Here is a 10,262-nt window from a genome sequence, read left to right on the forward strand (position 1 = left end):
TATATATATATATATCTATATATATATATCTGCAGCCACTTGTAAATATTGTTAAGCAATGTTATAGACAGTGTAACTGAAGGCTTACTGCTAAAGTTATAAAATTATCATTTACATCTTGCCTTCATTGTTTACTGTTAGAATTTGAGCAAACTATTTTACTTTTCTAAATTCTTATCTGTAAAATACCAATAATTAGGGGATTACTCAGCAGAATAATGAAAGAAGGCACTAAAATTTATAATACAGTGTTTGGTTTCCAGTAAACATTTAGTGACTAGTTAATACCATTATTATTGACAGTTAAAAACTCTCAAGTCAGAAATACTACAAGGATATTTAAGATTACTACCATTAGGTAAGTGTTCTGGGATTCCTCCATGAGGTGGATTGATTCAGTGACTGGGGTAGTTTGGGTAGGTGTGTCAGAGACAGAGATTGGCACAGGATAGAGCAGGGTTTAGGGCTATTGTACATAGGGTTATTATGAGTCACAGGCAACTCTATGGCATATAACGATAAACAACAACCATTAGGTAGTGTCAAGATGAATGTAGATAAGATTGAAACTGTCAACAGGTTCATCTTGCTTGGCTCCACAAAAACACCATTGGGACCAGCATACAAGAAATAAGGAGGCACACTGCACTGTTAAAATCTGCAGTTAGGGACCTTTCCAAATTATTGAGGAGTAGTGATGTTAGTTTGAAGACAAAGGTGTATCTGATTTAGTCCATAGTCTTTCTGATTACTAGCTATGCAACCGAGAGCTGGACAATGAATAAGAATGGCAGAAAAAGAATTGACACCATCGAGCTATGATGTTTGAGAAGAGTACTGAACATCCCATAGACGACCAACAGAATGAATAGATATGTCTTGGAGAGAGTGCAACCAGACTGTTCTTTAGAGGCAAGAATGGTGTGGCTTTGCCTTACATACTTTGGACGTGTTGCTAGGAGGTGCTATTTCTTGGAGAAGGACATGATACTAGGAAGGGTGGAGGGTCAACAAAGGAGAGAATGACCCTCCACTAGGTGAACTGATATGGTGACTGCTGCAGTGGGCTCTTGTGTGCGAGAAAGTGTGAGGGTGGTGCAGGATGGAACAAAATTCAGATCTTTTGTTCATAGGGTAGCTGTGAGTAGTGTTCAGCTCAATAGCACCTAACAACAACCACCATGATTCAGAACTGTTTTCTGTTTGTGTGTGTGTAGCATGAGGAAAGGTATGAAGAATAGAAAATTAAAATATCATCATAAATGCATGTGGAATGATAGAAAAAATTTATATTATATGTTTTTGTTGTTATGGGCTGTCAAAAAACCTGTGACTCATAGAGACTCTATGCACCTCTGAACTCTGTTCTATCCTGAGCCAGTCTCACAGTTTCCAACAAACTTACCATATTATTTCAGTTACTGTATCAATCCATCTCATTGGGATCTTCCTCTCTTGTTCTATCCCTCCTCCCTTCCAAACACGATGTCCTTTTCCAAGGACTGGTCCCTCCTGGCAACATGCCCAAAGTATGAGAGACAGAGCTTCAAAATCCTTGCCTTCAAGAAGCAGCTTGGCTTCACCCTCTCCAGGACTGAACTGCTTTTTCTTTTGGTATATCTCAAAAGAAAGATGAAGGGAGTTCTGGTGGTCTAGTGACAAGAAGCTGTGCTTCAATCCCAAGTGTGCGAGGTTCTAATCCACCAGATGCTCTGCTCTAGCAGAGGGTGGCAGGGGGCAATCTTCCCCTGTGTCCGTCATATCCGATTCAACGGTACACAAGAAAGAAAAAGAAGAAGAGAGAAAGAGTACTCCGGTGTTCTAGTGCATAAGGACTTGCACTGCTAACCCAAAGTCATGCGGTTCTAATACACCAATTGCTCTGTGGAAAAAAAGATAGGCAATCTCCTCTCACGCAGTTTACTGGCTCTGAAACCTACTGAAGTGTCAGTTATGAGTTACTTCTAAATGGATGATGCATAATAACAACATGCATATGTATCTTGTTGTTGTTGTTGTTAGGTGCCATCAAGTCAAGTATGACTCAGATTGACACTAGAAACAAGCGATCTCAATACTGTCCTATTTGGTGCTAACCTCGCAATCTCTGACACTCTTTTTTTTCTCCTAGCTTTTTTATTTTTAACATAATATTAAGCTTGCATAAAAATTGCAAAATGAGTACAGAGCTCCAATTAATTACCCACCAAGTAGCCCCTAGCATTAACATCTTGCATTGCCATAAAACAGATGTCAAAAATAAAAATAAAATTAGTATTAGTGCAAAGCTATTAAGTAAGGTACAGTCTTTATTTGGAAATTTTATAAATATCTTCTCTGAATTTCAAAATTCAATTATGATCTCATATGTTATGACTTCTTGTTTTTGTTATTTTTGTTGTTGTATACCATTGTCAGAACTGATCCAGAGCTGACCCTCCGATGGGTTTTCAAAGACAGTCAATTGCATGGAAGGAGATTGACCATACTTTTTCCTGTGGAGTAGCTGGTGACCTTAAACTGCAAGCCTTCAGGATTGCAGCACAATTTCTTGCCATTAGGCTGTATGAGGTCCCTAGTCTTTTTCAAGCTGACAGAGTCTCATCTTTTCCTTGTCTTGTGTGACACATTTCAAGTGTCCTGGTATTTTATTTTTGTGGAATATTATTCAGCTTGGGCTTCTCTCAAATATTACATTGAGCTTTCAATCTGCATGCAGAAGAGATCATTTGGGAGGCTAGGCTTTATGAGGAGACATGTGGCATCAGGAAGATTTGAGGAAGACTCATCAATAACCTCCTTATGTGGATGACACAACCTTGCTCACCAAAACTGAGGAAGACCTAAAGCATTTGCTGTAGAAGGTAAAGGACTGCAGTCTTCAATATGGATTAAAGCTCAACATGAAGAAGACAAAGATTCTCACCACTGGGCCAACTGGCAGCACCATGATAGATGGAGAAGAGATTGAGGGCGTTAACAATTTCAGCTTACTTGGATCCACAATCAACACTCATGGCACCTGCAGCTAAAAAACCAAAAGACTAATTGCTCTGGGGAAGTCTGTTGTCAAGGACCTCTCCAAAGTGCTAAAGAGCAGTCTGGAGAACAAGGCATGCCTGATTCAGGCCATGCCTGTCACAATTACTTGCTATGCATCAGAGAGCTGAACAATGACTAGAGTTAACAAAAGAAGAATTGATGCCTTTAAGTTTTAGTGCTGGAAAAGAGTGTTGACCACACCTGGACTGTCAAGAAAACAAACAAGTCTGCTTGGAGAGGTTGGAACCAGGCTGTTCTTTGGAGGTAAGGGTTTTTAAGCTCCATCGCACATACTTTGGGCATGTGACCAGAAAAGATCAGTCCCTGGAGAGGGGCATCATGCTTGGAAGCATGGAGGGACAGTTCAGAAAAGGAAGACTGGTTCAGACCAACATCCACGTTTGAGACCAGGGCTGCAGCCTAGTCCTGGAGGAGGTGGAGGCCAAGGCCGAGCAGCGGCCAGAGATGCTGGTTGACGATGAAGACGATGATGAGACGCTGCCACACTCAGAGGTGGTGGACGTGTTCCAAGAGGGTCTGGCCATGGTAATACAAGACCCGCTGCTCTGCTATCTCCCAAATCCAGGTAACTTTGGAAGAGGTCATTTCCCAGATAGCACTGGAGTATGGCCAGGTCATGACAGTCCGAGTGTGCAAGATGGACGGGGAGGTCATGCCTGTGGTGGTTGTACAGAATGCCACGGTCCTGGACCTAAAGAAGGCCATCCAGAGATATGTGCAGCTGTGGCAGGAGCGAGAAGGGGGCATTCAGCACATCAGCTGGTCCTATGTGTGGAGGACATACTATTTGACCTTCACAGAAGAGAAGCTCACAGACGACAGGAAGAAGCTCCGAGACTATGGCATCCGGAATCTGGACGAGGTCTCCTTTATCAAAAAGCTGTGGCAAAAGTGAGTCCTGGTAAGGACAGAAGGATGGGGGCCAAGCCCCTTGAGGACACTGCCCTCGGCTACCTATGTCTTTCACCCAAAGCCACTTGCCACCTCACCTGGCTGTTCTGCCTCCTTCCTCCACCATCTGGAATCAGCAGCTTCAGCTGAGGGCTATTGGGGGAGCCTCACTCCCACTTACTAAGCGCAGGTCTAACCCCCTCCTAAGGCCCAAATCTGACCACGTGTGTGCCATGCAGGATTATGGCATGTTTTTGTACACAAAACAAAAAAAAAAAGAAAAGGAAGACTCCAGATGAGATTGATTGACACAGGGTAATGAAGGTAGGTTTGTGGGAGATAATGAGACTGGCTCAGAATAGGGCAAAGTTCAGAGCTATTGTACATAAGCTCATTGTGAGTCACAGGTGACTCGATGGCACATAACAGCAGCAACAACAACAACAACATTGAGTTTGTATATATTTTTATTATACCAGTTTATTTACAAAATTCAAATATATTGTTTTCCAGAACAGATTCTTCCAATTTCCCTTACCCTCCATCAAATTGTACAACTCTGTGATTAATATCCCTCTCCCCCTGCACATCCACATCCCTCTGCTTCCACCCCACCTACTCCCAGCTCCTTGAATCCCTATAACTCATTCTACAATAATGGTTTTACACAATATTTGTTCTTGCGATATAACTCTCTTCAGTCCTTCCCAAGATAGGTAATGATTTACAAAATCATTGCTCCTCCAAGCTTGTATATTTTTGGTAAGAATGCTACTCACTTGATCTGTCCTTCATAGTGTGTCCTATCAGGAGGCATTATGGTGTTCAAAAATCTTATTATACACTTGGGATTTTCTCCTTTGTAATCAAGAAATATTTTTTTATGTAAGATACTTAGATAATATGGAAAGATCTTTTCGTTCCTAAAATGTACGCCTTCTTATGTGAGTATCCATCAGCAGATCTTACCTGAAGCCACTATTACTAGATTATCTAAATGGTGGTTTTCTATTTCCTGAATTTCTTGTATATTTATTAACTAGATTATATCTGTAAGGAAGAGCTATTCTACTGAACTTCAGAATTAGAGGAAACGTTAATCTTTTGACTAAAGCTAGCAGCATTGAGAAATTGGTTAAAAATACAAATTTGTAAGCCCACATTCAGAATGTGGCATCTGGATTGAAGGAGAACACATGAAAAATTTTCATCATTATGTGGATAACACAATCTTGCTTGCTGAAAGTGAAGAGGACTTGTAGCATTTGCTACAGAAGATCAAAGACTACAGTTTTCAATATGGATCACATTTCAACATTAAGAAAACAAAAATCCTTACCATTGGACATAATGCATAATACCATAGGCAACTTAATGCAAGATGGAGAAAAGATTGAAGTTGTCAATAATTTCATTTTACTTGAATCCACAACCAACACCATTGGCACCAGAAGTCAGTAAATCTATTATCAAGGACCTCTCAAAAAATTCTAAAGAACGAAGATGTCAATGTAAAGATTAAGATGTGCCTGATCCAAATCGCCATTTTTTTTCATTTGCTTCCTATGAATCTGAAAGTTGGACAATGAATAAGGACTATCTAAGAAGAATTGATGTCTTTGAATTGTAGAGCTGTTAAAGAGTATTGAGTATACCACAGACTTTCAAAAGAACAAACAAATCTGTCATGAAGGAAATATAACCAAAGTTCTCAATAAAGACAAGGATGGTAAAATCTAGTATCACTTACCTATTTTTAGGAGGAACCAGTCCTTGGAGAGAGACATCATGCTTGGAAAGGTGGAAGGTCAGAAGAAGAGAGAAATACCCTTAATGGATATATATAAATAAACATATACATACATAGGGAGTTTTAGTAGCCTAGTGGTAAAAAACTACTCGGCAATCCCAAAAGCATCCAGTTCAAATCCACCAGCTGCTCCACTGGAGAAAGACGGACAATATCTTCCTATTGAATTAACTCCCTCTGGAAACCTGCTAGATGGTCAACTATGGGTCGATTCGAACTCAATGGTACACAACATCAATAACAACAACAACAAATCTAGTCTGTCTGTCTATCTATTTATCTATATGTCTGCCTGTCTATCTAACTTTCTTTTAGGATTACCCCTTAATGTGTGTCATACCAATGTGGGTTATATTGGCATATAACATTTAACTGTCAGGCCTTTCAGGGTCAGTTCAGGTGACAGATACTGCTTTACTAAAAGTTTTACCCTTACAATAATGACAAGCATCCAAAAACTAATTGTTGTTGTGTACCATAGAGTCTGAACCTATCTATAGTGACCTTCCAGTGGGTTTTCAGAGGCAGTTAGTTGCATGGGAGAAGATTGTCCATCGTTCTTCAGTGGAGCAGCTGGTGGCCTCAAAATGTGTGTCTTTGGATTTGCAGTGAAGCTTCTTGCCACTAGGCCACCAGAACTCTCTAAAAAATAAAGGGCCAGGAATATAATTGTCCAGTCATTTGAGCCTGAAATGGGATAAGCCTAATGGACTATTTATTTCAGCTCCAGAGTTCTTTATGAGACTTCTCTTTTGGCTCAGTTCTGTTTCTGCTCCCTTCACAAAAAAAAAAAAAAAGAGTTGATTTGAAGGGCTGTTTTTAACTATCACTGAATTGGTCACTGGCTCATGCCAATTCCATGAAATCTCAATGCCCATCATCAGTTGTGGCTCAGATCATTGTGCTCATTACTATGTTGCCAAATAAGTTTAACTGGAGCTTCCAGGCAAAGGAAAACTAGGAAGAAAGACCTGGTAATCTACTCCCTAAACCATTCATGAAAATCCCATAGAACATAATGGTCTACACTTAAACTGTTCATGGGAATGGTGAAGGACTGGGCATTGTTTTTAATTCTATTGTGCATGGGGCCACCCTGGGCCAGGTAACTTCAAGGCAGTAACCTACAGCAACTTAATATACACTTATCCAAGACATATTTGCTCTTTTATAAATCCATGGGATATTTAGTACTGTCTCCAACATCACAATTCAAAGGTATCAATTCTTCTTCATCATCCTTATTCATGATCCAGATCTCAGAGGCATAGTAAGTGATTCAGAAGACCATGACACTTTAGTATTTAATTGACATCATTGATCCTCAGTAATTTGGAGAGGTTCTTGTCCTCAGACTTTCCCAATGTAACACATCTTCTAATTTCCTGATTGCTGATATCCAAGTAAAGTGAAATCACTGACAATTTCAATATTTCATCCATCTGTAATGACACTACATGTCAATTCAGTAATGAAGATTTTTGTTTTCTTAATGTTGAGATGCAATACACATTGAAGACCATAATATTTGATCTTTTGCAGCAAGTATTTCAAGTCTGCACTTTTGGCAAGTAAGTTTGCGTCACCTGCATAATTCAGATGTTGACGAGTCTTCCTCCAATCTTGATGCCCATTATTCTTCATAAAATCCAGCTTCTCGAATCATTTGCTCAGCATAGAGAGTGAGGAGCTATGGAGAAAGGATATAGCCCCAATACATATTTTTCTTGATTTAAACCATACAGTATTCCCTTGTCCTGTTCACATGACAGCTTCCTGGTCTAAGTAAAGGTTTCACATGAGCACAATTGTGAGATTCTCATTCTTTTCCATGTTAATCATCTTATTTTATAATTCACACAGTCCAATGCCTTTGCATAGTCAATAAAACACAAATAGACATTCTTCTGGTATTCTCTACTTTCAGCTAAGATACTTTCACATCAACAATGATACTCCTGGTGCCAGAGCCTCTTCTAAATCCAGCTTGATTTATGGAAGTTATTTGTTGATGTACTGCTCTAGCCATTTTTAAATGATCTTCATCAATATTTTTCTCACATGATATTAATGATAGTATTTTATAATTTCCACATTCTGTTAGATTATCTTTCTAGGGAATGAGAACAGACATGGATCTCTTCCAGTCAGTTGGCCAGGTAGTTTTCTATATTTCCTTGCACAGACTTGTGAGCAGGTTCAGGAATGTATTTGTTCCTTTAAATACATAAATTGATATTCCATCGATTGTTGGGTCCTTATTTTTTTTGCCAGTGCCTTGAGTACCGCTTGAACGTCTTCCTTCATTACCATTGGTTCAGTGACATAGAATGTTGCATATAGAATGATACAGAATGTTGCAATACAATGCACACAGACTAGTTGGGGGGGGAAGTAAACAAGATAATACAATTAACAAAATATTATTTTGACAAGTTCTCCAGATACATATATCCTGAATCAGATCTCTCAAGGTTCATGCCTAAAGTAGAATCTTGGATTAGGGAGATTTTCACTTGTTAAGTAAGTAAGTAAGTAAGTAAGTAAGTAAGTAAGTAAGTAAATAAAAATCTGTAAAGATGTATGTCAAGAAAATCCCAGCTTATACTGCAAGAAACTTATTATTTCCTTTTTAAAGAAAAAGTTACATGTTAGTGTCACAGTATCAGCATGTTTTATCTATTCAAGCTATTACAATGTAGAACTAAGTTTTATAGTTTGACTTTTAAAAATACCTCTGTTGTGTTTCTCTAATGCTAGATTCCATCTATTCTGCAATAATGAAAGAAAAACTACATTGTGTTTCTATGGCAAAGGAATATGCCCTAAATGTTGAATAAATTCATGTTTCTTCAAGTGAAGGATAAAATGTGCTCTTTATGTTGCTATTTCAATAGTCATACATATTGTAAAGTTTAACTATTTACTTTTAAAAAAGATCTCTTAGCCTGCGGTGTTATTTAAAAACAAACAACTCAACACAACAAAACCACAAATGTCTGCTTGCATGATTACATCTATATTACCATTAAGGAAATCAGAGCAGATCTTCTAAAATATTTTCCTGGGTGCTGCCTATTATTCTTCAGCATAGGCTTTGAAAGTCTAGTAGAGGTTTCTCTGTATAATAGATAACTTTAAAAGCCTTTCATACACACAAAATGATTTAGAAATGCTAAACCTTCATTCCTCACTGCTGACCAGAGGCAATTTCTTGAGGTACACAAAATGGCACTAGTACATAATGGAAATTTGAAATAATCTGCAGAAGAATTAAAGCCCCTGAAGTTCCAAGTGACCTCTTTCCATGTCCCAATTTGACCATCTCCATGGCCTATTCATGTCTCGTCTTCATTTTAACATAACTGCATGCTGAATTAGATGCCTTATGTTAAGGACATCAGAAGCTATGGGACATGAAAGATGGGAAGTGTGATCCGTGCCCCGATACTGAAACTTCTATCAAACCAGCCTAGGGCACCTAACCAAAAAAGGTTTGTCCCCTACATTCTCCATTCTTCCTCTACGAAAGCTTCTATTTCGTATCGCAACACCTTCAATTCTTCGAGAGAATTATGTTCTCTCACCAAACATATGTGCATTGGGATACGGTTCCTAGATGGTACAAGTGATTTTTCAATCTGATACTAAACCTAAAGGCTGTTTGTTTGGTTCAATTTTACACAGTGGTACCTTGGAAGAAAGGCCTGGTGAACTGTTTCTCAAATAATTACAGTTGTGGAAAGACTGTGGAGTTTGGCAGATGATACTTTCTATATCCATATTAGTGTAAACTATAAATATATCCCTGTACACAGTATAGGCAACAGGGAGCAAAGCTATGTGAAATTTTTAATCATAACTGAATACTTTGAGGGAATGAGTTGCTGGTTCTGGCACTCAGGCTGACTGTTTCAAGGACATCAAATTCAACTGCTATAACACAGTTCACAAACATGATGTTTTACATCCTACTTTGGTGAGTAGCAAATGGAGTCTTAAAAATTTATCAGCAGCCACCTATAGTACAATTATTGCTATTTTCCTGTCTAGAAGAAAGGAAACAAAATGCATGGAAACATTTAGTAAAAAAAAAACAAACAAAAACTAACTGATTATGCAAATCTCAACCTCTACTACTCTGAGACCAGAACTCTAAAAGGGATCATCGTAGTAATTCCTGAATGAAATATAAAGTGATATGAAACAAAACTTAAAAAACAAACCCATTTTAGAAAGGCAGACTTACTGGTCTGATAAACTCCCCAAACTGGCTTTTAGACACCCTTTAAATCAGAAAGAAAACAACTATTCTTCTTGATTGAACTTTTAGATAAACAATGAGCAATATTAAAAGGTGACCATTTACTCCAGGGAGGCACTCAGTCCTTAGGGTAGCCAACTGTTGTTGTTGTTGTTGTTGTTATGTGCCGTCGAGTCATTTGCGACCCTATGTACAACAGCCCTAAACCCTGCTCTATCCTGTGCCAATCTCATT

The 10,262-nt window shown here is 38.6% G+C and overlaps 1 pseudogene; it reads left to right on the forward strand.

Moving 5' to 3' along the window:
• Positions 1-3,522: 3,522 nt before the first annotated feature.
• Positions 3,523-3,958, forward strand: LOC102848231 (annotated as a pseudogene).
• Positions 3,959-10,262: the final 6,304 nt, after the last annotated feature.

Source organism: Elephantulus edwardii, unplaced genomic scaffold (assembly GCF_000299155.1).
Source record: "Elephantulus edwardii isolate Elephantulus edwardi_28Jun2011 unplaced genomic scaffold, EleEdw1.0 scaffold00276, whole genome shotgun sequence".
In the NCBI taxonomy this organism is placed as follows: Eukaryota; Metazoa; Chordata; class Mammalia; order Macroscelidea; family Macroscelididae; genus Elephantulus; species Elephantulus edwardii.